This window comes from Centrocercus urophasianus, unplaced genomic scaffold (assembly GCF_019232065.1).
Source record: "Centrocercus urophasianus isolate 14NV4802_14NV808 unplaced genomic scaffold, USGS_Curo_1.0 seq_32, whole genome shotgun sequence".
NCBI lineage: Eukaryota > Metazoa > Chordata > Aves > Galliformes > Phasianidae > Centrocercus > Centrocercus urophasianus.
The window spans coordinates 7,747,874-7,775,721 of NW_024884889.1; the positions used below are offsets into that span (position 1 = coordinate 7,747,874).

Consider the following 27,848-nt stretch of genomic DNA (forward strand, 5'->3'; position numbering starts at 1 on the left):
CAGAATTGTATTTTTACATGCCAACACCAACACCCTAAAAATACTGATGAATTTTCGTTTCAAACAAAAGAAGCGTGAGTGCTAGAGACAAACGAGTTGTTGAAAAACATGCAGCAACATAGAAATATTTGCCAGCTTATATAGAGTGTAAGACAGTAAACAGTGGCAGCATATCATTCATTTACCTGCTGAGCTACTTACAAGACATCACAAGAAAAATCTTTCTTGTAAACAATATTTGTTATATACACTAAGTAGAAGCATTTGCAATGTCGATGTCTATGATGTCTGTATAATCAAAGAATATTAGGATGTTATAATCACAAAAATAAACAAGAGAGGCAAAGCAGACAACGATAACAAAAGAGAACAAATAGAAGGTTTACCCCTATCCTGGGCTCACTCACAAAACACCAGCAGAGCAGGTCTCCAGAAGAGATCCCTCCCCACTGGTAGCCAGCTCTTAAATAGGTCCAGGAATTGCCTTCACCTGTGCTCCTCTGGCTGACTCGTGGCTCGCCTCAGGTGATCAGAGGTTCAGGCCGTGACTCAGCAGTTCCCATACAGATGTCCTAAATAAAATACTAAATAGGGTAGGTACTCAGTATTACAGAAAAACTTTCAGGAAAAAACGTGAAAACAGAAATGACAGAAAGTATCTGTGCACTCTGCCATTCCCTAAAAAGCAAACAACCAAATGGGCACTTCATTTATGACTAGCCTATTACAGACTCGCCCCTTGTGTAATTTCTGCCACACATTACATTGACATATGTTGCTGATTATTTCTAATAAAGAAGATGGAATCATTTTGCAGTTTCTTTATAAAGTCCACTTTTATTTTTTATCATTTTAGAAATAGAATTGTAGCAGCATACATACACACGTAAAACATGCACAGAAGCACACATATCATTTTATGCTTGCAGCCTGGAAGGTTAACTATATCCTGAGCTGCATTAAGAAGGGGTGGCCAGCACGGAGAGGGGGATCACTGTCCCCCTGTACTTGGCTCTTGTGAGGTCCCATCTGCAGCACTGCATCCAGGCCTGGGGCCCCAGCACAGGAAGGACTTGGAGCAGGTCCAGAGGAGGGCACTGAGATGGTGCTTTGAGGAAAGGTTAAGGGAAGTGGGATTGTTTAGCTTGGAGAAGACAAGGCTCCAGGGAAGAGTGGTAGATGTAGTCTACCTTGATTTTAGAAAGGCATTTGATACTGTCTCTCACGACATCCTTATAACAAAGCTGAGGAAGTGTGGGATGGACGAGTGGTCAGTGAGGTGGGTTGAGAACTGGCTGACTGGCAGAGCACAGAGGGTCGTCATTGGTGGTGCAGAGTCTGGCTGGAGACCTGTAACCAGTGGATTTAAAGTAAAAACCAGTCTCTCAGGGGTCTGTGCTGGTCCGGTCTTGTTCAACATCTTCATCAATGACCTTGATGAGGGGATAGTGGCCACCCTCAGCAAATTTGCTGGTGATACAAGGCTGGGAGGATTGGCTGACACACCTGGAGGCTGTGCTGCCATTCAGCAAGACCTGGACAGGCTGAGAGCTGGGCAGTAAGAAACCGTATGAGGTTCAACAAAAGCAAGTGTAGAGTCTTACACTTCGGGAGGAATAATTGCATGCACCAATACAGGCTAGGGGATGAGCTGCTGGAGAGGAGCTCTGAAGAGAGTGACCTGGGCATCCTAGAGGATGACAGGTTGGCCATGAGCCAGCAGTGTGCCCTCGTGGCCAAAAAGGCCAATGGCATTCTGGGGTGCATTAAAAAGAAAGTGGTCAGCAGGTCGAGGGAGGTGATCTTCACCCTCTACTCTGCCCTGGTGAGGCCTCATCTGGAGCACTGCGTCCAGTTCTGGGCTCCCCAGTACAAAACAGACAGGGATCTCTTGGAAAGAGTCCAGCGGAGGGCCACAAAGATGGTGAAGGGCCTGGAGCATCCCTCCTATGAAGAAAGGCTGAGTGAACTGGGTCTGTTCAGCCTTGAGAAAAGAAGACTGAGAGGGGACCTGATCCAGGTCTATAAATATCTAAGGTGTGGGGGGCAGAATGGCGAGGCCGGACTCTTTTCAGTGGTGAGTGGAGACAGGACAAGGGGAAACGGCTGGAAACTGCAGCATAGGAAGTTCTGCACAAATGTGCACAAGAACTTCTTTACGGTGAGAGTGGTGGAGATAAACTACAACTGGCAAAAATGTCTCTGCTATATGTTTCTCATAATTTTTCCTCATATATGTGTGCCTCCAAATTATAGCAAAAGCAAAACACAATGCTCATTTTTTCTTTCAGATAACAATGTTCTTATTTTCTGCTCTTTTTTTTTTTTTCAGAAGCAATTACCATCTCTTCTGAAATTGTAAAATGTCAACACTTACAACTTCTTTGTAGCTAAAACTCTACCTGTTTATTAATAAAGCAGGCTTTTACAGCACTGATCCTTATAAATATCTCTGTATTTGGAAAAAAATATTGTTTGGTTAGTTGTGCAGGCAGATAGCTATGATACCACTGCAGAAAGTCCTCATTTTTTGATGCACAGTGTCAGATGTGCCTCTGGGAAAATCAGAAAGTATTTGAAGAGGGTGATTTTAGTGTAATGCATACATCTAAATAAGGATAAAATGATTTCTCTAAGCTATTGTAATTCATGCATTTCAAAGTGCTGTAAGCAAAAAGAGAGAATTTCTAAATCTTTAAAATTCAGTGCAACTTTGTACAAGCTGCGTGTGGGAGAATTTTCCAAACAACAATTTCAGGTGTGCAGCATCAGAACCAGACATTCAGTTCAGGACATTTCGAGGGAAAAATAAAATTGAAAGACAATTAAGCACTTGGGTATCATTCTGCTCTTGAAACATGCTCTCAATCTTCTATATGCTAAGGTGGAAAATGAGCATTTAGTCAATGACTTTTTCAAAGGTCACTGCAACCTGTGCTGTTTTTGCTGCTCTGATCATGAGGTCAGGTGGAAAATCTTCTGACAGAAGAGGTTTCCCCTGGTAAAACTGATTTAACAGAGCTGAAATCATGGTAACCAGTTTGGGGGGATTTCAAAATGTTAAGGCAGTATCGTCAGACCTCTTGCCAGCTGCCAGCTTCCCTGTGCTAGAAACCAAGTGCCTCATGCTCAACTTGTTTTGTAGAATGTTTGGAAAGACAGAGCTCCTGCTGTTTCCCACTCCCACTACTCCAAGCAGAAGTGGCAGAATGGTGCTGCAAAAGTGGCCTGAAGATTTTCAGAAACCCCCCAGGCATTTCCATTTCGGATAGTTAATCCCAAAATGGAACCTGACCACAAACGAAAGGTAAGGAAGCCCGGAGAGAAAGTCTGCATAGAAGCCTGTGCAGATACCAATGGTGAATCTCAGAGCAGAATCAATTGCTGCGTGAGAATTTTTAATGACCAAGTAGTTGTAGATACTAACCTGGTAAGCTTGATAGCCCCATTTTTATGGCAGCTTTTTTACATGTGAGTTGCTGAAGGAGCTCTTTGCTGCTGCTTCTTCTGCTTATCTGCTACCTGACTGTGCAACATCACGGTCTGAGAAAAGGTAGAGGGGAGCTCTGTGGACAGTCATCTCTGAAACCCAAACCACACGTCTACATCCTCAGAATGGCCTGTATTAAAAGCTAAGAGCAAAGTAGAAAATGTAGATCTTATTAAATGCATGTTTAGTGGACTAGTTTGAATTAGAAATATAATGTGCTATAGTGGGAAAATATTGCGATGAGCAAGAAAAATCACTTCAGCCAGAAAACTTGTTTAAAGGAAGACAGTGAAATTTTAAGTACACAGTAGAACTTGGAAAATACAATTGACTATTTGCAAAAGGACAGGGGCAACATGAAAACAGCCATATACGTCTGCACTGTGGCTACATGAAATACTTTAAGTAAAAGCAGGACAGAGGGTGACTGTCTTGAACAAAAAAAAAAAGCATATCAGAAGCTCACTGTGCCTATTCCTGAAAGTCAGCAGTCAGGAGACAGGGTGCTATTAAGTAGTTATCTAAGCTGCAAGTGTTATTGTAAAGGTCAGAATAACCTGACATTAAGCATCCAGGGTAAAGTTCTTCTGACAAGTATTAATTAACTGGATTGCAGAGCTCATGACTGAGTAGCCTTTAGCAGTTATTTCCAAGCAAGTCAGCTGAACAGTGTCTTAGTGAGAAATATCCAAAGCGAGCCCTTGGTGCCATCTTGCTTTAGATGTCCACCTCCTGGGCTAATTGGTTCGTGATGCTCTCAGACAGCCCAGTGGCCCTGCAGTGTAGGGCACAGGGCATTGCAATTCACCTGAGGTATTTCCTGTAAGCTGAAAAATTCCACGTCCGTAGTTGTTACTATATGAGGAATCACCTTGGAAGACGTTGTGACTTTTTAATAAAAAAGAGAAAGAGAAACAATCTGAAACAATTCTTCTTAAGAATAAATATCTCTATTTTCCACTCAGCTCTATTGCCCATCACCTCAGAAAGTTACGTCAATATTCAAAGCAGAGTGCAGTGCACTCCAGATACAAGTGATAACCCCTTTAAGTATGAAGGTTATGAGGAAATCTGGGCTGTATAATTCACAGAACTCATTTCACAATTTTATCATGTTTCAGTGCTCTATTATTGCAAAACAAGGTGGTGATCGATAAGGGGCATCATCTGCAGCTTCTGAGCCCAAATGGATGTACCTTGAATAATAAATTTATCATCATTCATTATTTGTCAGTGCATCTCAGGATCCCATGACCAAGCTCTCCTGAGGAAGCTAATACAGAGCGACAGAGAAAACATAATGTTAATTTCTGCTTGATTTTTATTTTTTTATTTTTATTTTCTTTAGCATTTAAGAGCAGAAACCCACAGCACTTTCAAGAAATAGATGAGAATCTGAGGAGCAGAGCAGGACATGAAAAGACCTCAGCTTGGGTGCACCCTGTGGTCTGCAGAGGCATAGCTGTCAAGCAGTATGATAAATTACTTGCCAGGTTTGTACTTCTTAAAAGAAAAGTACCTGATAATAAGTGCATCCTCTTCCTCTTCAGATACATGTATGCACACAAACAAAGCCCTGGCAATCTCTGGTAGAAGGAGGTCTTGTACTACAGAAAATTTATATTACAAATACACTGGCGGTGCACAGGTAGCTAATGTACAGTTTGCTTGTATTTCATCAAAAGTGACAGAAAAAAAATAAGAACATGACTCAATGAAACTCGGGAAAATGGCGTGTAGCCACACTCTGTCCCACTGCTACCTGTCAAATCAACATGAACTAATCCAGTGTACACAACTGCCCGTCATCATCAACAAACACAGATGATAACAAGAACTCCTCCATATACTCCTACTCCCTTCAGCGGTGATTTGTTCAGACGGCTTCCGAGGAAGCTAAGTATGACTAAACAGACTATGTTAGCAAAATAAAATAAAACCTGAGTACAGTAGGTGCAATTTTCCTGCAAGTCCATTAGTAAAAATGCTTTGACATCAACATAATTTTGAGCAGGTAACAGGCTGTTGGATAGGTATTCTTTATCTCTTACAGTTTCCGTCGTTCACAGGTAAATGTAAGTGAAATTAGTCTGTTCTACACCACAGTTCAGTACTTGAACTGTCTACCATCCAGATGAGCTTTCTGTTCTGTCTAGTGAGTGCCAGCTTTATCTCAAAGATCTTAAGGCAGAAAATTGGCCACATTTTCTAAAAATTGTCAGTGCTTATCTCTGCTTTATTCGCTTTTTTTCTTGCATAACAGTTGAGTTCTTCTGGATTTCTACATTGGATCACCTCCAGCATATCACAGAATCACAGAATGGCCAGGGTTGGAAGGGACCTCAAGGAAGATGAATCTCCAACCCCCTGCCACAGGCAGGGCCACCAACCACCACATTTAATACCAGCCCAGACTGCCCAGGGCCCCATCCAACCTGGCCTTGAACACCTCCAGGGATGGACGGGGCATCCACAGCCTCTCTGGGCAGCTGTTCCAGCACCTCACCCACTCTCATAGTAAAGAATTTCCCTCTGACATTCAACCTAAATCTTTCCTCCCTCAACTTCAAACCATTTCCCCTTGTCCTACAGTTACCTACCCTTTCAAAAAGTTGATTCCCCTATCCCATATCTTCATCAGTGTTTAGAAATCCTTCAGTTTCTTCCGGTTTAGTTAGAATTAAGAGCAAAAAATCTTATGTTTCAGGAAACTTTCACAGATTCTCAATATTATTTTCCATTCTGCAAAAGTAAAATCATTCGAAGTTTACTACTGGGAAAGAATAGAAGAAAATTACCCTTTAAGGTAGTTTAGAGCTCATAGATAAATCATTAATCCATGTCTGCAGTGAACTCTGGAGGCTTAAGTACGGCTAAGAGCAAGTATCTAGCTTTTCCAGAAGCCCAATGAAGTTGTATAGGGATACAAACATAACTGATGAATACACATTACATCTATACATATATATATATATATATATATATAAAGATTGATATATAAAGATAAATATAAAGATAGATATAAACAATGATCAAACAAACAAAAACAATTCTCAGAACACTGTCGTAATACTCAATGTGAATCTTTCATATAGCACTATAAGGATGAGTTGTTTGTAAGCAGTTCTGGCATTTAGCTGAGGACTGAAGTTGATCTAAGAATTTAATTGCTGCTTTAGAATTAGCTGTTGAAAAAGATTAGATTAAAGAAGCCACTATGAATTTGAAAGCTCCAGGATTAGATGCTTTAATTTGTGAAGATTTTAAACACTTTCAAGGATTCTTTTCTTAAAATTTGAAACTTAGGTGTTAAAATCTGCAACTTATAATAGCCTCAGATATAGTATTACATAAATATTAACTGATCCTCGAGTCTTACCAAGACTTATTTCATTCTTCCAATTAATTCACTCTTTGGTCCTGATCAAAGACATAACTGAGTTATTCTTGGGGACACCGTATGAACACTGCTCACGCGAGGTCACCGGGTGCAGGATTTAGCCCACTGCTTTTAATCATAGAATCATAGAATCACCAAGGTTGGAAAAGACCTAAAAGATCACCCAGTCCAACCGCTCACCTATTCCCAATAGCTCCTACTAAACCATGTCCCTCAACACAACATCCAGTTGTGTTAAGGGACTAAGGAGAAGACTTAAGGAGAAAAGCTTCTTCTACCTACTTTGCACTTTCCACATTGAACACAGTGTTAATTTGACTACTGGATAGGTACCATGTAATACCGTGCAGCAAACAGTGCAAGTAGTTGTGCATGAGTAGTAAAGGGAACAGTAGAGATGAGGATAGAGATTGCAGAAACTGCCCTTATTTATATTGGTTTAAACTTGGTGGTGGAACAAATCAAGGCCAAGATTTGTGTCTGATCTGAATGGAGGATTTCGTTTTGCTTAGCTATGCATTCTGAAGATTCTGAGCACTAAAGATTGGCTGCTTCAGGAAGCAGTGAGTGCTAAATTTATCTTTTTGGCATTTGTTCATTTGTTTTGTTTTAACACAATATTGCAGCTACCAGCTATTTTTGTGAAAACATTGAAGCTACAGACAGATATAGAAGTGCTTTTAGTTTGGAGGGGAAAAAGCTTTTAATCTGAATCAAAGCATGTTTGTTACTTCATTATACCACTAAATGGAAATTAGTCCTTGATTTTGGCTCATTTCCAGTACTTTACAATCCATTGATGGAATACAAAAGTAAAAACAATGAAACAAGGAGTTCCTGTTTATTTGCCAGCTTGGCTAATATTAGCAGCATGGTTTCACTGTGATGCAAAATATTTATTTCAAAATGGAATTAGTCTTCAGTTGATCTGCCAGTTTTCGGTAACAAAGTGAAGGGTCTTTGTCTTCCGAAAATGGTAAAAATCATTTTACCATCAGCCAAATGTGCTATTTTACTCTTTTTTTTTTTTTTCCTGTGAAACAAACCTGAGAGCAAATTCTGCTTTGCTAGCTAGAAGTGGTATAAATTCCCAGTTTGTTATGCTTTTCATTGCCCTGAGCTGCTTTGCTTTTGGCTTTCCACTAACACGCACAATTTACGGAATATAATTGTTGGAATTTCACCAAACTGTAAAGCAGCCAACTCTACTTATGATTAGAGAACAGTAGAACACTAATGTGATCAAACTAAATTTTCCATGAAGAGTGAAAACATTTGTACAGTAGAATGGAAAGAGAATGAAAACTGACAAGAAAGCCTATTTCTGAGAACGTGGGTCTTAGCCTTGTAAAAATCTCAAATAAAAAAAAACAAAAAAGACTGGTCCTCAACTCCTGTGCTCTGTCAACAATCAAAATCTTAAACCTAACTTGAATAATATCTCCTACATTTTATCATGTCTCAAATCTAACTTGTAAAGATCCTTTTATATGCCTAGCTACTGCTCTAGGACAAATCATGTGTATATGAGAATGTAACGCTCTCAAATTTTTAAAATGTGTGACTATTTTCCCTTGCATCTGCATCCAAAACTTCATCTAGTTTCTCATTTTTGACACCCTACAGATTTAAAATTCACTTGGCTCCTGCTTGTTTAATACTACAAGAAATAAAGTACTCTTGGGAGTTCTGCTAGAAGGAATAGTTCAGTGGTGACCAGAATTATCATCTAAGCAGCAATAATAATATAAATTTTAGTTTAATAGAGAGCCCAAAATAAAGCCCTCATTCTTCATCAGCCAGTGCAGACAGGTTTGCCAGCCTGATGTGATTTTCCTCTGAAAAAACATTTCAAGTGATATGATTTCCACAGCCAACTTTATAACCATCTATAAATCTTCTCTACACAGTGTTATGAAACAATGGACTAGTCTTCTTTGTGAAAAGGTATAAAAACAGTATTAAAAAAACAGGAGCCAAATATGTGGTGGTCAATACATAATGGAATACATTTTCGACAGCTGAGTGAATCCACTACATTATTTTTTGTTACAAACTAGTTGAATGTGTTCTTCAATTTATGAATACTTCTTTCTAGAGTGCCCCTCATCTTGGATCAGTCCTTAAAAGCAGTAGAAATTTTCAGTTCCTTATTTCAATTGGTAACAAGTCATCTATACTTGCGGAAATCCTCAATATATTCTGCAATATAAACTGACATTCCAGGAGATAAAACCAAAATTTTAATGCCTGGTCTTCACCTAATTAACCGCATCATGGTTTTGGCAGGGATAAAGTTAATTTTCTTTGTAGAGGTTCATGCCATGACGTTTTGGATTTTTGATCAAAATTGTGGTGACAGCACTCTGATGTTATAGTTGTTGCTGAGCAGTTCTGTACAGACCCAAGAATGTTTCTGCTGCTTGTGCTGCTCTTCCAATGAGGGGATGAAGTCCGCAAGGAGTTGGGAGGGAACACAGGCAGGACATCTGACCCAGACAGGCCATAAGGATGTCCCATACCATATGGCATTGTATTCAGCAATAAAAGCTGGGGTAAAGGAGGAGGGGGGGGAACATTTAGGATGTCAGCATTTGTCATTCCAGAAAAACACTGCATGATGAATCCTGTTCTCCTGGGTGAGGCTAGACATCTGCCTTCCAATGGAAAAGTGCAACTGAATTCCTGGCTTTGGTCTGCTTTTGCTTTATTGGCTGTGCTGTCTTTATCTCAACACACAAGTTCTTTATACAGTTACTTTTCCAATTCTTTACTCTGTTCCCCATAGAGAGAACTAGCAAAGAGAATATTCAAAGAATCATAGAATGGACTAGGTTGAAAAGGACCACAATGCTCATCCAGATCCAACCCCTCCTATGTGCAGGGTCACCAACCAGCAGACCAGGCTGCCCAGAGCCACATCCAGCCTGGCCTTGAATGCCTGCAGGGATGGGGCATCCACAGCCTCCTTGGGCAACCTGTGCCAGTGCCTCACCACCCTCTGTGTGAAAAACCTCCTCCTAATATCCAGCCTAAACTTCCCCTCTCTTAGTTTAAAACCAATCCCCCTTTTCCTAACGCTATCCACCTTGTAAACAGACATACCTCCTCCTGTTTATACTGCTTATATATTGTAAATTTCTGTTAACATATGTAACTGAAATGCTAAGTCATGGCCTGAGCCAGTGACTGAGCACAGGTTGGAAAGCAAGGCTGACCCACGGGAGCTCAGGTGCAAGCAGTGACTGGAAGGGATGGAGTCAGGCACCACCTCTTCCAGACCTCCTTTAAGGATTGGCAGTAGAAGTAAGAGCATCTCTTGCTGGAGATCCCTGCTTACCTGAGGCCTTCCAAAGGTAAGCAGCTCCTTTCCTTCATTTCTGTGTCCTCATTTGCTGCAGCCAAACACTTTGCTGCCCCCGCTATTACTGTGGTACTTTCCATCACCTTATAGCATTACAACATAAGAAGGCAAAAATCAATAATTAGCAGAAGTTTTTTGTTTGTTTGTTTGTTTGTTTTAAAGCATAACTCACTTCAAAAGTTTTAACTAAATCAACATTTCTATTATAGTTATTTACAGTATGTTGCTATAAACTTAGTAATTTTTAGAATTTATGCCTATAATAGTACAGAAAAAAGCTACCTTTCCTCAGCTGCAGTACTTCCAATAACCTGTACTGTTTCTTTTCCAAAGGCGTAGCTATTTAATAAAGAAAGAAAGAAATCCCAGAAGTCTGGTACCAGTAAAGGACTTCTTATGGTGTTTAAGATAGCATCAGAACTTGTACTATAAACCTCTGCTTTAAAAGGTTTGTAAAGGTTGAGTCATAAAAATCAGTCCATTGAATAACTTCAGTCATTATCTCTCATTGTGTAAGTTATATTTTCACCCCACTTTCCACTTCCTGAGTAACCAGATTTTTTTCTTTACCCAAGTAACAGAAATGTATATTTTAGAATTAATGTTTTATGAGTTATTTTCTATTTTACAGTCACACTGCACAGCATCTTAAAGTATAATGTAAACAGTGTTTTAACATAAATGAAAGATGATCCCTCAGTTTTTCAAGATATAGTTCAGTAATAACTCAATAGTTTTGGTATCTTTAATCCCCAAAGCCTGAGCTTCTATTTCAGCTCATCATAGTCATTACTGATGAGTCCCTTAGCTGTTCCTTCTTTTTACTATTGCCACAGGACCCAGTAATATTCCCACCTGATTGCACATCAGTCTGCCAATAGATACAGAATACTATGAAGGACAATCACATTTTAATGAAATATTTCCAGAAATTGCACATCCTGGTGCATGCCCTGTCTTTATGTATCTGTATGATACAGACACATACCATAACACTAGCCTGATACATTTCAAGCAAACTCTGGTGTTACATTAGCACCTACATTTTTTGTAAGAGCAATCACCTCTCTGTCATGAAGGAACTTCATTAGATTTCATATGGTATCATAAATTCTTAGCTGCAAGGCATCAGAAGGCTAGCAGCCCCAGTTACAGGAATTGCAGATGAGCACATGCACTCATGCACTGTAAGCAGACACTGCTGTTGTTCATGGCTTGTTGATTATCACCAATTAGCTAGACACAAAAGTCATGCAGAGTATTCTTAATTTTGGATCAGAATATAACAAGCTACATAGCTTCCCTTACACTGCCTTAATTCACCTCTCTACAATACCACTGTTCTCCTGCCTTAGAGCTGTTGTATTAATACACCATAGATCAAGATCATGCTCAACCCTGTGAGATTTGGATAGAGCTGTCCTACTAATATTGATATTCATGGACCCAAAATATACAAGTCCTCTGCATAGCTCTGTCAGCCAGAACCCTTCCACCTCTATCTATGCTTTTCCCAAGTCTATTTCAAAGAATCAGTAACAAAAGGTTGCTTTATTTTACTACAGAAACGACTTCTCAAAATCACCTTAGTATTGCAGGTTTATATTTGAGGTATGGTCTTGACACTGGCCAAAGATCAAGCTTTTCTACAGTTACTAATTAGAAGCTCTCTTTGGCTCCTCTGCTATAGTCCACTGTAACACAAAGACTGGCCCAATTGCTTCTGACCCAGCTGACAGCAATCCTGCAAACCAGTGCTAGTAAAACTGAGTACCCATTACCTGACTACATTCTTTGCAGAAAACATGGAAAGGATTTGCATATATGCAGCAGTCATATCCTGACCATGTGAAGTAGGCAAAACAAAGTGAGCAGCCCTGAAATGCACACAAAGCTTCCAGAGCAGCAGATATTGGTGGGGAGAGGGGGAACAGTGGCAGGAAGAAAATGCTTTTATATAAGTGGACACAAAAGACAGCCTCTCCTCTGGTGAATCTTGTCTATACTTTCAGGATTAGCCCATCCAGGTAAATATTCAGTGGTTTCAGAAATTGCAAATGCAGAGATAGCGGATAAAAATGTTAAGGTAGGAAAGCAATTTAATTAGCATACATAATCCATTTTATTCCCCTTTATCTTCTCATTCTAGATGCTTCTCTCAAATTTATTCATGGTGTTAATTTCCCTGTCCAAGGACCTATTAGAATAATCATTTCATCCTACTGGAAAATCTTGTCCTCTCTTGCCTTAGAAATCCAGTTGCCTGTAGGCAGGATTTACATAGACACGACTTTTAAGATGGGTTCTTGTCCACTCTGAGTTTCCAAGGAATTCTTTTTTCTGATGTTAGCTTGTTTAAAATACCTCTGGAACTTCAAAAGTATCTGTTCTCCGCATTCATTGGTGATTTCCACAGTAGGTGTGTTTCCTTGATTGTGCATTTCTGAGGACTCATCTCAAAACGCAATAGCACTTTCTCAAGGAGTATGTTAACTTAGTCTAACAAAAAGGATTGTATTGATTTGGTCGTCAAACAAAAATTCAAACTCAGACATTCCTAGAAATAAGGCAGCATTGTCCTGTCACTTTCTGTCTAAAGGAAAAACGTATCATGTTTTCATCATGATGCTCTCCTAGGTGAAGTCCTCCTAGGAAGGAGAGCATCATGTGCCAGTTTATGCCTCAATCTTTCTAAAAAGATACCTGAGGAACTGACAAAAAATACCAAAGGGGCTGACTGCTTTCAGTTGCATTATCCTATTCTAAGAGTTTAAACTCCACTGGGAAGGGCATCAGATTTGTATGTAGTATTTCTAATAACACATGTAAGGCTGAAAGAAAAACAGAAATGATGAGATACTCCAAATTCCTGTTGCTTTTCCCTTACTCATTGTGATTCATGCAGGCTGCACAGCTTGGATTCCCTTTGTGAGACTATCACTAACTTTCAGAATAACCTTCAGTAAATCACCACATTTTTCCCTAATAATGAAATGGTGATAGTAATATCCTTTAAAGAAGAAAACGCTCTATGTCTGATCATTATCATCTAATTACTTTAAAACTTTGTCATTTTCCTTTTCAGAAAAATACATATTATTAAAAAATAATAATAATCTACAATGATCATTCTGGCCTTCTTTTAAGGACTTTTCCCAGCAAGTAGATGACACTGACCCACTGGTTTTACTGTGTGGAAAAAGCATTTTATGTTTCCAAGTCATCATGAAGTGGCGGGGGAGGAGTCTGATGAAAGCTCTTAATTTCAGAAGTCCTTAGATGAAGTCATTTACTTTTATTTAACCATTTACTAGGATACAATAGCATTTCTACTAGACTATAGGATAAGAATACAGGGTTTTCAACTTTGTCTCTCATTTTATGAGATGAAATTATTTATGTGGGAAGCTGCTTATCTGTAGGCGCAAGATTATGTTTTTTCTGAGTGGAAAAGTACCCAAATCTTCCTATAAAATAATGTCTAGAGTAGGTTTTTCATGACAAAAAAGAAAAACAAAATTGAAGATGTTAGATTTTCACATTAATACGTATGCAGAACAATCAGATTTCAAGATGAAATTCAAGTGAAATGTTTTTCTCTTAATTTTTTCATCAAATTTAAACTTCAGAAACGTTAAAATTATAACTTGGTATTCTGGATCACTTATCAATGGCAGCATTTTTCTAAAAATTTATTTATTTATAATTATTTATTGTACTTAAAATTAAATATAATGATTATATTAATTTTAACATCTCACATTTCTGGTTACTTTAAAAGAAAAATGCAATTTCATAGTCCAACTTTCAATTTATAGTTGTCTCATATCCTCAGAAGAGAGAGACCATTTGTACTATCCTGTATCACTTTTTCAGATGATAAAGTTAGCCAAGTGTTTGGATAATTACATACAAGAGTTTGAGGATTGCTCCAGAAAACACTAAATTGCTACAGGCACAAAATGAACATAGAAGTAGCCACAAATGAGGTTTTTTTTCCTTTTTCATGGGAACTGACCAATGTCCAAATCAATCAGATAAACCAGATAAATTATGATAATCATAATTAGGGACTTATGTGTGCACGAATGTGACTTTAGATTATTTATTTCAGTAGATCATACAGATCATTACTTTGAAATCAAGCCAAGCTGAAACCTATATCTCAAAATAGTATTAACCTTTATATGCAAGTCTTACTTCACTCTATTGATTTCCATTTCTCTTTGTTTCCTTCTCATGTACTTCACCCTAAATATCATCAAAAGCAACAAAATAAAGCAGCTGAATGAAGGATATGTTCAAGACAAATCTATTTACTCTCATTGTCAGAGATCATGTAAGGGGAGTAATTACTAGATATTTTATTCTTACCCTTCTAATCCCAGCAATCCTAAAATACCCAAAGCTTAAAAAAAAAAAAATATTTTTTTTAACTGAAAAGTAGTTGTGAACAACTTTGTTTTTAGCCTTTATTTTGCTATCTCGTCTGAAAGGAGTAGAATTAAAAAGTCATTTGAAAATGTTGCTGATAAAACCAAATTATATCTCTTTCAGGAATATGGTCAGTGCTTTTACAAGTTGTTAACCTCCTACTGCATTTTTTCAATTTGATACGCAATTATTATTTACAAGCAGTATGAATTCATTAGTTTTATGACACTGGTAGTTACTATGCATGAGTTGCTTCTTGTCCAACAGGATTGAAATAAAAATGAGATGTTGAATCTCTGAAGACTACCCTAAAAGGAACATTTACAAGTAAAGAGCATAACTAGATATTTGGTAAATCGACACTACTATACACTGAACCATGGTTTGCCTATCTTGAAGAAAGCCTTAGCATAACTTGGAAGAAAGGATGACTCTGCTCTTTTATCACCAGAGTCACTCTAGAAGAGCTGTAGGTGATGTTTTCTCGGAATAGGTACAGGCTGCAGACTCATAGACATCAGAAATCCTTTCCAAATTTCTTGCATGGCTTCTAACATAATTATTTTTAGTAGAGCAAAATGTTTCTTGGAGCTGTATCAGCTTTGAAATTTTCTAATGAGTGTTTTTTCTTGAAGAAAGGGAAAAGAGAGAGACCAGCATTTAAAGAATGTAAAGCTTGTACAAATACAGAAATCAGGAAAGTTCACAAAACATGACAGATGAAACATAAGGCAGACACTAAGAGGATGAAAAACAGAATATGAAAAACTTCTTAAGAAGAATGCTCAAGCTAATAGGAATATTTAAAATACATATATATGGAAATAAATCAGCAAGAGAATTTGTGGTACTACACAATGACACAGGTGTAAAGGATTTCATGTGGCCATGGCAGAGATGCTTAGCAAATTCCTGCACATTTGGGCAGGGCAGCAAGTGCATAGTAACTGAACAAGTTTATCCTGGGACTGGCAATTGAAAGGGATGAAAACCAACCGAAGGAATATTATGCTATGTATCCTGATTATATCAAATGATATTCTAGGGATGGTGTTGCTAATCTTACAACTAAAGCTTCAGTTACACACAAGCAGTATTTAGCAGTATTAAGACACAGTGGAGGCATACTGAGTCATAAAAGCAGAAGGTGTGCTGGCTCGTTATCATGCACCAGCTGGCCTGTCTCTACAGCAGTCACCATCTTCCAAGCCGCCAGCCACATAATGCAGCAATGCAAGGAAAGTCAAGTCCCATGTACTGTCCTCTGCGGATCTGGGAGAAGGTCCACACTCTCAATGCTGGAGCATGGAACACTTAACAGTGCAAAGCAGGCTTCACACACACAAATTCTTTGCCTAGGTTCTATAGGCTTTTCTCTTCCCTCCCATCAGCAGTCAGATCTGCCATCAGGTGTCCTCCAGAGCCTTAAAATATCCTCAGCCAAACTTTTACCACTGACTATGCTTATCAGAGTGAAATCCAGTCTAAGCATCTTGTGAGCTACTCATCAAGGTAGTTCCTTTTTCATCTCACAGTGATTTTATGTAGCCATTAGTGCCCAACAAACCATATCCATCTGCTGTCATTTTCAACCAATCACCATTAAAGGTCAACAGTTAATTTCCTTTTCTCTTGTAGCAAAACGTTACTGCTCCTTTCAATTCTCGTACCTTCATAATAAAGCTGCATTTTCCACAATTATCCTTTTCAGCAGGCATCAAGGGATGCTAAGTAGGCTCCTCCACACATATCTTGAGTACTGTGGACAGTCCTGGTCACTGCATTTCTGGAAAAATGTAATAGGAGTTAGAAAGGTACAGAGAAGAGATAATTGCTTTACAGGGAGAGGTGAAAAAGACTAGGATTCTTCCATATGGAGAGGAAAATAAGAGGTTATGTTTGAGGATCTGCAGAATCACAAGACTGAATGAGTGCAGAAAATAAATTTTTATTCAATAAATCCAAAACAGAACCAGCCAACACTCACTGAATCCATTCAATAGTCAAAATAGTTTAAAGAAATATGGCTAGAAGCAGACTTCTTAAATTTTTTTGCCTCAGGAGGCAGCAGTTCAAAACCAGGATGAAAAAAAATGTAGCAGGTCTATAACCAGGTACTATAGCAAAGAAAAAAATTTCACACTTCAAGATCCCAAATCTGATAACTACAGATTTATATTTTCTTCAAGAACTTCTGAATTTGCACAAGTTCTTATCATTCTTATTCTTTTATATAGGATTTTTATAGGGTTTTCAAAATCTGGCTGAGGAAAGCCACATGTAGCTTGGTCTGGCCTTGTAGCTGAGGTTGCTTAAAGTAGGAAATTGGATTTGAGAGCTCATGAGATCACCTTCAGTCTGGAATACGAGCTTATGGCTGTAGTAAGCCTAAGAAATCAAGAGAAATAGCATAGATAGCATTCAGTAATTTCTTCAACAGAAAGAACACACCATAGGAAAAAGAACAGCTATTTTGAAAGGCAGAAAATGATAGTTCTGAGGTTATGTTTAACAAATATTTCAGTTAGTGAAACATATTTTGTACAAGTTATACTCCATACACTTCTACTATTACAGCTAAAAGGGGTAGAGGAAAGTCTGTAACTTTATCCAGCAAGAATTTCAAGTGCCTGCCTAAGGGGCAGATCAGCCCAGCCCACAGAACGGTATTATTCTTCATGTGCAAGGAGAGCAGTTGAGATTTCTTGCTTAACAATAGTTCTATTATTAAAGCTCCAAAATGAGAAACCTGTTTGTCTGTGGGAAGGGGAATACAAACTGAGAAGTAAGTTTGCCTTTGAAATAAAACTCTCTTTTGCAACTTGGTTAAGCAGGATTTGTGAAGGGTTACAGTGTTCCTGCAAATGGATAAAATAATTATACTTTGCCTCACATTTATCTTGATATTGAAAGGGAGAGTTAAAACAGCATTTCTTATTTTGTTTATTTGTCACAAATATTGCCAAGTAAAATATAAAGTCCCTATACATTATTTAACTTATGGCCAATCAGTGTTTCTCATTATAATTGACATGGAAAATCATACGGTGACTGTTAAGTTAAAATTGAATTACAATACAAATGTAACCAACATTGCAAAGGCCATTATAATAATTTCTCATGTCAGTTATTACAAGTTTTATTAAAAAATCTGTAGGGAAGACAGGTTGATTTTGTCTATCTTAGAACTGAAATCTAGTCAAAGGACATAAATCCCAGAGAAAAAAATAGTATCTTAAGGAGGCTATGAGATGAACACTAATTTTGTGTTTTAAAAGATATTGGATAATTTATTTTCAGACACATGTTAACGTTGGACCATGATATCAAAGGTGGATGTCAGTGATATGGCAGTAGAGGTTGAACCTTCCCACAAGTCTTCTATTACGATTTGTTGCTGTGTGACAGATGGCGGTCTGACAAAAGTGAGTCACTTTTGTCTCTGGGAGTGCATATGGAGTAAAGATGTGGAGCTTAATTCTTCCACACAGAAAAAATGGCACCCATTGGCATTCGTTCACGCTGGCTAAATGGTGATGGAGACCAAACAGTGGCTATGAGCACCATGAGGTGGTGCATTTCAGCAATGGAGATAACAACAGCGGATCACCTCTGCTGGTGCAGATTTTTACAAGCATAGCATGAAGGCTCTTGCTCATTGCTAGTGAAAATGCATAGCTAATGGTGGCAACTACGTTACTAAACAAGATCTGATGATTTGCTCTATCAAGTAGTGTTATTGTGCTACTTGTATCAGTTGTAATTTCCATGGAAATACATAGGAGGCTTTACTTTCAGAGCAACCTATGTAATTTACTGACATACACATGAGGTTTGAAAGGCTGAGTAACCTGAATCTGTTCAGCCTGGGGAAAAGAAGACTGAGAGAGAATCTGATAAATGTTTGTAAAACATCAAAAGGGAGGTGGGAGGCAAATGAATGAGGCCAGACTCTTCTTGGTGTTGTGCACTGATAGGTCAAGGAGTAATGGCCTAAAACTTGAACATAGAAAGTTCCATATTAACATGCAGAACAATTACTTTATGGTAAGATTCCAGTTTTTGTTTGACTGGGACCTTCCTGAGCTTGCAGCAGAAATTTGGAAAAATCTCAAAGTTGTTCCAGAAAAATCCAAAACTGGGTCCCCTTTCTTTCCATGTCTATTTATGTACTGTCATGTATGCATTTGACTTGCTCTTGTCATGTTCAGTTTGGGAAATGGCATTCCACACCTACCTTTAAGTAAAATGACAGAAGGTGACATGCATATTATCAGCTTAAATGGTTTTACTAAACTTAGTGGTTAAATCATCAGTCAATAGTCATATTGCTGACAAGAACTCAGCAGTAAAATTCAATACGAGGAATGAAGGGGAAAAGATTAGATTTTCCCCTTCTCTGCCTTAGTCTTTAAGGAACGTCAGATTTCATCCTAATGCTATGCAACAGCCCACAATTTAGTACAGTCACTAGGAACTTTGTATTATTCACCTACTTTCTGCTGAGCTCAAATACGAATCTAAGTCAAAGCAATAGTGAATGACAGAGAATGAACCTACAGATTGTATCAAATCTGAAATATAATATATCAAATTGTCTCAGAATTTGAAAGCTAGCTTCTGTCCTTGTCATATCAATATTTTGATCTAAAAGGCTCATGATTGAAACACTGACATTAACTATGTTATTTCCACTGGGAATGAGTCTCAAGCTGGTAGGGTAGTGAAAGCTGGTATATTTCCTTTGGTTTTAATGGAACTATGCCAGCTGGCATCAGCTAAAAATTTCATGCCTTAGATTCCACACTTCACCTGACTTGATTCATAAGCAAAGTAAAATCTCGTGGGAAGAGGCTATGCCTCTCTACTGCACTGTCTCATTACTAACACTTACAGAAGGTTAAATTTTAGAATTCATTACCTGTTTAATACTTCAGAATGAAACAAAGTTAAAAGAGAAACGTAAAAAAATAGAATTGCTTTATTACCTGGTCTGTGTGAGTATTCATCATGCTCAGCAGCTTTGCTTCTCAGTCCAAAAGTATAGAAATAAACAGATGGGAAATAAAATTTTTGCAGCATCTTTAAAATATGTACTATTGTTACATTAAAAAAAAGATGTATTTCTCAAGGTCACTTACATCATAAAATATTAAAGAGGAATGAAGTAATTACATGAAAACACCTGTAACTAATCTCTTAAAGTACAGAAGCCTGAAATATGCAATTCGCTTTTACTTAACTTCAAATTTCTAGGTCCATTTTGAACTAAATACTTTGCTTACACTGTAATAGTTTGCTCTGATTTCTGTTGCTGAGTGAGGTAGAGAAATCTGGGCTGCATATACATTTCCTTTGTTTTTTTCTTTTTTTTCCCCCCAGTTCTGAATATTCCCGAAGAATTCATTTTTATGGAAACCCTTAATATTTGAGACAGATCTTAAATCCACACCTAAGATGAATTTAAATAGCACGGCGCTGAATCATCTAATTTTACTATCTTGTTCCTCTTGACAAAATCTAGACCTCCAAAATTAAATTAATAAAATAAGAGTGTCAAAAATACAAAAATCAAAGACTGCAATTGGAAAGCAACCCCTAAAGACAGTGAACAAGACATTGAAAAAGATATTCCATAGAACGTGGGCCAGAGGGAGGGACAAATTTCAGGCTCTGTTCTGAGTACTTGAAGTAGAATCCATACACAGACTTGGAAGTCACCCTCCTTGTTAAAGCTCACATCCTGCAAAAATTCAGGTCAGGATACAGAGTTATGCTCACATTCCCTCCCACTCTTCTTTTACCTGTATCTTCTCTCCATCCTTTCACCTTCCAGACACACTTAGGAATTCAGTCTACAAAGCAGTAGTCATTTATGTCCACTTCCAAAGTTAATGAGATACAGAGCTGGTATAATCAAATATGCAGGTGACATAGAGCTATTAATGTGGGATTCCCCAGTGTCCAGTCTACAAGCTGTAAAATACCCCTCATTGCACAAAACATGACTCAGCATCTGATCATAGAATAGGCCTTTTCATATAGGAGAACAAAAGCCTCTAAAATGAAAATATGCCAGAGGAAGAAGTCTGCAGTGATTAAGGATACTGCTTATTTCTGCATATCCTACAGCAAAATGGAAATAAGTTCATATAATACATTACAGAAGACTAAAACAGTACAACACAAGGTAAAATTCCTTTCTTGATCCTAAATCTGGCTGCAAATTTAATCCAGGGCAAAAGGATGGTTATACCACCTGGATTCATACACTAAAGAGTTTTACAGTGTGATAGAGATGACGTCTCATACAGTGACATAGAGATGCCATCCCTGGTGTCTGTCCTTGCCTTATCCCCTGTGTAGGTCCACTCTTTCAAAAGAGCAAGGCAAGCCTTTACTGCAGCTTTCATCCCAGCACTTACCCACAAAGCAAATCACATACCAAAGGGGGAGATATTTTTTCTAGCTGCCATAGAAACCTTTAAAGACAACTATAATTGAATGCAACACAGATACGGAACAAGAAAGCAATCGAGAAGCACGATCATATCTCATTTCAATTACCAGTTGGTACTAAAACACTGGATCTGGAGGAAGTTACTTTCTGCCTACTGAGCTACTTGACAAGAAAGGAAAGGAATGAGAAAACATCAATTGCTCAATGTGCCATTACAGTCAAGAACTGACCGTGTATCCATCTAAAATGTCATCTCCCCCAAAATAATGTGTGCAGAGCTCATTGCTACAAGAACGAGCAGTTTAGAAAAGGGAGTTCAAGTCTCTAAGGAAGCCTCAGAGACATGATCAAAGGGATAGAAAAATACACATCAATACTGGAATTATTTTACTTACAAAGGTGATGGGTAAAGAGTGTTCTTTTCATCATGTATACCAGTCACAATAAAAACATATGCACTGGTATCCTGGAAATGCTTGGGAACTTCTGATCTCCATTTTTACCATGAAAGTCAGTTTAAGACCTAGAGGCATAACAAGAAAAAAAAATTGCAAACTATTTTGGATTAATCAGGAAAATACTGGACTAGAAAGACCAATAGTCTAAACCAATTCAGCGTTGCCTAAGACATAAAGGAAATAAGAATTATCCAGAAAATAACAGTGACATTACAGAAGCATTTTTGGTCAGAAATAAATCAGAAAATCATAGAATAATGGAAGGGCTAGTTTGGAAAGGACCTCAAGTTCTAATCCTCCTGCCATAGGCAGAGTGGCCATCTGCTAAATCATGTATTAGTTCAGATTGCCCAGGTCTCCATCCAACCTGGCATTAAACACCTCCAGGGACAGCACATCCACAGCCTCTCTAGGCAACCTCTTCCAGCACCTCACCACTCCCTCAGTAAAAAAAATCTTCCTCTTGACATTTGATCTAAATCTCCCTTTAGTTTAAAACCATTGCCCCTCGTCCTATCACTATTTATCCATGTAAAAAGTTGATTTTTTCCTTTAAATACTGTAAGGCCATAATGAGGCCTTCCCACAGACTTCTCTTTCCCAGGCTAAAGAAGTCCAGTTCCTTCATCCTGTCTTCACAGGAGAGATGCTCCCACCTTGGATCACCTTTATGGCCCACCTCAGGACCCTCTGCAAATGCTCCACATCTTTCCTGTGTTGGGGGCCTCAGACTCGGACACAGTGCTCCTGCTGGGACCTCACAAGGGCAGAGTAAAGGGAGACAATCACCTTTCTTGCCCTGCTGGCCACCTCTCTTTTGATGGAGCCCAGGATACTGTTGCCCTTCCAGTCTGCAAGCACATACTGCTGGCTCATGTTCAGTTTTTCATCAACCAGGACCCATAAGTCCTTCTCAGCAAGGCTACTCTCAATGAGGTCTTCTCCCAGTTTGTATACATATCTGTGATTATCTTGACCCGAGTGAGGACCTTTCACTCTATTTTGCTGAACCTCATTAGGTTCACAAGGGCCCACCTTTTGAGTTTATCAAGGTCCCTCTGTATGGCATCCCTTCCTTGTGATTCATCCACTGTACTGCTCAGCTTGGTGTCATCAGCAAACTTACTGAGGCTGCACTCAATCCCATCAGCTATGTCAATGATAAAAATGTTAAAGAGTACAAGTTCCAAGACATACCTCTGGGGGACACATCTTGTTACCAGGCTCTACCTGGTACTAGAGCCATTGACCACTACCTTTAGGTGCAACCTTCCAACCAATTCCTTGTCCACCAAATAGTTCACCCTTCAAATCTATTTCTCTCCAATTTAGAGATACGGATGTGGTGGAGGACCATGTCAAAGGCCTTGCAGAAGTCCATGGGGATTAAATAAGTTGCATTCCCTTTATCCACCAACGCAATCACTCTGTCGTAAAAGACTACCTGATTGGTCAAACACAACCTTCCCTTGGTGAATCACAAAATCACAGAATGACCTAAGTCGGAAGGGACCTCAAGGATCATTAATCTCCAACCCAGGCAGGGTCACCAATCTCCCCATTTAATACCAGACCAGGCTGCCCAGGGACCAATCCAACCTGGCCTTGATGCCACCTCCAAGGATGGGGCATCCACAGCCTCTCTGGGCAGCTGTTCCAGCACCTCACCACTCTCATAGCAAAGAACTTCTCCCTGGCATCCAACCTAAATCTTGCCTCCCTCAACTTCAAACCATTTCCCCTTGTCCTGCTGTTATCTACCCTTTCAAAGAGTTGATTCCCCTCCTGTTTGTAGGCTCCCTCTAGGTACTGAAAGGTTGCAATGAAGTCACCCTTCAGCCTTTTTTCTTCCAGGCTGAACCCTACTACTTAAAGATCCAAGTAATTTGTGATTTTATGTGATTTTCTTCTCCTTTCAGTTACACCCTTTTTATTTCATTTGCGATCATTTTCTTATCACATGCTTTATCTTCACTTTACCTCTATTTGATACAAACTTTATCCCAAGCCAGCTTGTTGCATGGTTAGGTAAATTATAATGCATGGTGCATACTTGATTGCACTACTCATCTATGCATTGCAGGTATTGTGCATTTCATTGTTTAAATGGCTGTGTAGCTACTGAATGAAAAAGAGGTGTCTATGAATAGGGAAAGAAAACATTTATGGTTTCACTTCTAAAAGTAATATCCTAATAAATATGAGGAATAGAAGAATAACAAGTCATGAATTCCATAGTCATTTGTTAATATAACAGTATGTCTGTGATGAACAAGGCTAAACATACTGTTGAAAACAGTATATTTTCTTTTATATTTTGCAATTACACAATTTTATACGCCGATTCATTTTAATAAAATGTAAATATAAAATCTTATTTTTCTACTTCTTATAACATTTCTAGAGTATTTCTCATATTCCCAACATAAACCTTTATCATTAAACAGTTCTTCATCAATATATCTGATTTCTCTCATGAATTTTATTTCATTTGGATGTGCATATTTTGCATATGTATTTCAAAATTGGTTTTGCTATTAAAAACATAAAACAAGCACAGATGCACCAAACTTCCTAGCATTTTCCAAATCTACTTGCATTATTCTTCAGTAACTTCAAAGCATATAGTAGCATCATTTCCTTCAGCTGACTAGAAATTTCAGAAACCATTCTAAGCCTGTCTACAAGGAACTGCAAAATCAAATGGACTGTGGCACAAGGCACTATGTGGTCAACATATAAATCCCAATTACAGTACATTATTCCTGAATTACAACGTATTTCTTAAATGACAGGAGCAAATGCTCACAGATAGTGAGATGTCATTGCAATCAAAATTTTTCTTACATTTAAATTTAAGCAGATACACCTTTGACTTTATATCACGCTGCATATCTGACTGTTCAGTAACATGGCCTTGAGAGGCTGTGTTTCTTGATGGAACATTATAAATCTTTGATTTTATAAACATAAATACTTAACACTTAATGGCCTCTTTTCAATTTTTCATGGGTTTTGACTTCTTTTGTTTTGTTGTTTTTAATAGCAGCAAAATTGTCTCACAGCCCTGTTAAGTAATTTGAAATAGAGGTATTTTCCTAATTTGTTCTCTCTGGTTTACAAATAAAAAAAAAACTCACAACATTTACAGAGTGCATTGATGTATTATTAAACATTAAAATATTACAAGAGACGTTTTAAAGGGCTTAATTTTGAAAATTTTATGCATAATCTGTGCTACTCTTTAAAAAATTAAATATGGAAAATCACATTCAGATAGGTTTATTGAGTGTTTTTCTGCAACTGCAGTGACATTCTTGCACTGTACTCTCTGAATTTGACTGGAACACCACCATGCATAATCTCTGGATAAGCATGTGATCTTCAAAGTGATCTTCAGAATTAATTTGGTCACACTGACAGATGAGAGTTACAGAGTGGTGAAATGATGAGAGCATCTGCTGTCTCAAAGAAGCTGTAAATGAGTTCATATTGGATTGCCAAAAAAATACACGATCTTATCTTAATCTGTGACAAAATTTTCACTTACAATGAGGAGTCCAAATATTCTTAATTGGACACACATACTGCGTAGAGAGGAATTGTATAATATTTATATAAGCATAGATTACTCTAAATTTAGTTTAAACTCTGTTGAAAATTACTTCAAAGATCTCTTGCTAAAGACCATTACCTTCATTTCCCAAGGCACATTTTCCAGAGGTCACCTTTTTTTTCTGGGTGTGGTTAAATAGTATTTCTGTAAATAACATTTAATATTAATTAAAATATTATAATATTTCTGTTAAGTAGTATTTCTGTTGCTGAGTTGCACCACCCAGTGCAAGGCCCCAACACCACATTCAAAGAGGACAGTTTTCTACTGATGAAGTGGTCAAGGGTTCCTCAACATCTGCAGAGTGAAAGGAGCGTTTCTGCCACCCGTTAAGGCTCTAAGGACTTTTGGATTTTGCAAAAGCTTCTGATCACCACTGCCACATAGACAGAGGAGGGCTATAGTACTGACAGAGAAATAAGTAGTACAGGAGAGAAAAACGAGGCTTTCAGCCTACCAAACATGATGTCCAAGGTTGGATATGATTGCCCTCTACAGACATATCAAGGAGTAAAGCAGCAAAAACAGAGATGCTATTTCATACTAAGGGCAACGTGGCACAAGAACAAATGAGTATAAATTGGGCATGAAGAATTGAAATTTTTCTGGAAATTCAAAGCAAGTATCTTGTTACAGTTCACCACTCTGAAATACTGGGAAGCCCAAATGTCAAACTGCTTTTAAGGTAGCCCTATTGATAGGGTAGGTAAAGCTAAATTGATAAAAGACATTACATGGTGCAATTTCTAGCAATAATAAAAATCTGCACCTAACTAACCAAGGTGTAGGTAGAATTATCTGATATTTCCTTGTTTGCCTCACAAACCAGATTTTTAAAGTCGACAGTTCAGGCGTCTTTAAGATCATCCAGTTCTCACACCTGTGTGCAAGTCATTTCTCAGTATTCCTATTCCCATGTGCAGCATCTCCACCTTATCTAGCTGCACAAGAGGGATTCATATTAGAATTCGGCTTTTCGTAACTGCCAAGTAATAAAAGAAATTACCTGTACATTATACATTTCTCTATGATTAGAAAAGCCTATGAGGGTTAAAAGAATTCTGAAAAAGTAGCACTAGTTCACAAGTAGGTGATTTTTATTTTCCTCACTGAGATTTTCTTGTGAGAATAAAATGCAGGCTTTCACTGAATTACAGTGCAGATTTGTAGTCTTCAGGAATTAGATTTAAAGTAGTGTTTGTTATAGAAAGTTTGTTTGATTTTTGTTTTTGTAAGTGTATCACTCCAAGCCTAATGTTATCTATGACAGAATTTTCCTTTCTTCAACTTTTAATGTATTTAATGTGTTTTTTGCCTGAATAAACTTTTCAAATGAGTATGCAGCAATTGAATTTTGTCTTATTTTTTTATGCTTACTACACAATAATAGTACAAGTAATACACTCTAGTATATATATTTTTTTTATATGAATGTTTAATCTCTTTCTGAAAACTGCTTTGATTCATTAGGAATTAAGTAAATAAATTACACAGAAATGCAGGAGTTCTAGAGACAGTACTCTAAAAATGAAAAGAATTTTCTTGGAATGATTCAGGGTTTCTTTTACATTGAGTATGCTATAACAAAATACAATTAACTACAATAGTTCAAGCAACTTTCTGTGAAATGTACTGTTTTTCTCAAACTCCCTAGGACATTTCTGCAAAGGTCACCGTGAAGCAGAATGTTAAAATAATTATTGTTCAATGACTGCAGTTTGGTTCCATTGCAATTTGACTGCACTTTCTAATAAACCTCCACTTCATCATAACGCTAAGTTTATTCGCCATTTTAGATGCATGACATATTTTGATTGTGGTGTATTGCCAATATTTAAAGGACTGCATAGATTTGATCATCAGTCATTTCCTATTTTGGTCAGCTGACCGTACCAAAAAAAAGTAAAAAATGGAGGCAGCTTGTTTGGGGAATCAATAAGCAGAGAAAACTAGTTAACTGGAAAAGAATTTGTAGTAACATGCACAATTTAGAAGAGAAATATGGTTGAAGTTGGTGATGAAATAAAAGCACAGACGTCTATCAGGCCTTGCCAGAGGTAATTAGTTTATTGATTGAGCTAATCACACCCAAAGGAAAATGAACTAAATAGGTCATTAAACTATACTGGACACAGAATACTGCACTGTGCTTAATGGCTCAGTACTGCCTTACTGGTGTTCAGCCAGGAGTAAAACTTTGCTTTTAACACCTATAAAACTGCCAGATTAAAAATCATAGAGTACACTCAGAATGATCGGAAGAGATGAAAACAAACAAATGTATGACTAAACAGGGAAAGTAATTTCTTCTACAGGGAAAGTAACGGAAATTTTTGTTCAATAGCAGATGAGTTTGCAGATGGACAGATCCAAAGAAATAACATCACTGACATAAGTTATGCAAACTTAGAGACAATCATACAGGTTTATAGTAGTAGAGGTTTCCAAAATTTTCTTATTATATGGCAAAAAAGCTTATGGAAAATAAAAAGTAAAATCTGTGGACCAAACCTAGAAAGAGAAGTTCGTATAACATATTAAAAGCTTTAAAAACTGAGACTCATTATATTTGTTACACAGTTTGAATAACCTTTTTGAAATTCATAATGTAGCTCTGAAATTAGCA

General features: G+C 37.8%; 1 long non-coding RNA gene across 3 annotated transcripts in view; it reads right to left on the reverse strand.

Moving 5' to 3' along the window:
* Positions 1-545: 545 nt before the first annotated feature.
* The window catches only part of LOC122166245, a 31,829-nt gene continuing 4,526 nt past the window's right edge, over positions 546-27,848 (reverse strand). The window contains exons 3-8 of one of the 3 annotated variants that reach the window (XR_006170745.1): positions 25,301-25,366; positions 21,544-21,671; positions 19,677-20,431; positions 16,359-16,474; positions 3,428-3,632; positions 546-584 (exon numbers count right to left, since the gene is read on the reverse strand). This is a non-coding gene — a long non-coding RNA (uncharacterized LOC122166245). Of the gene's footprint in view, positions 585-3,427; positions 3,633-10,236; positions 10,338-16,358; positions 16,475-19,676; positions 20,432-21,543; positions 21,672-25,300; positions 25,367-27,848 lie in introns of those variants that run through there. The other 2 variants (XR_006170747.1, XR_006170746.1) reach the window with 2 other exon arrangements.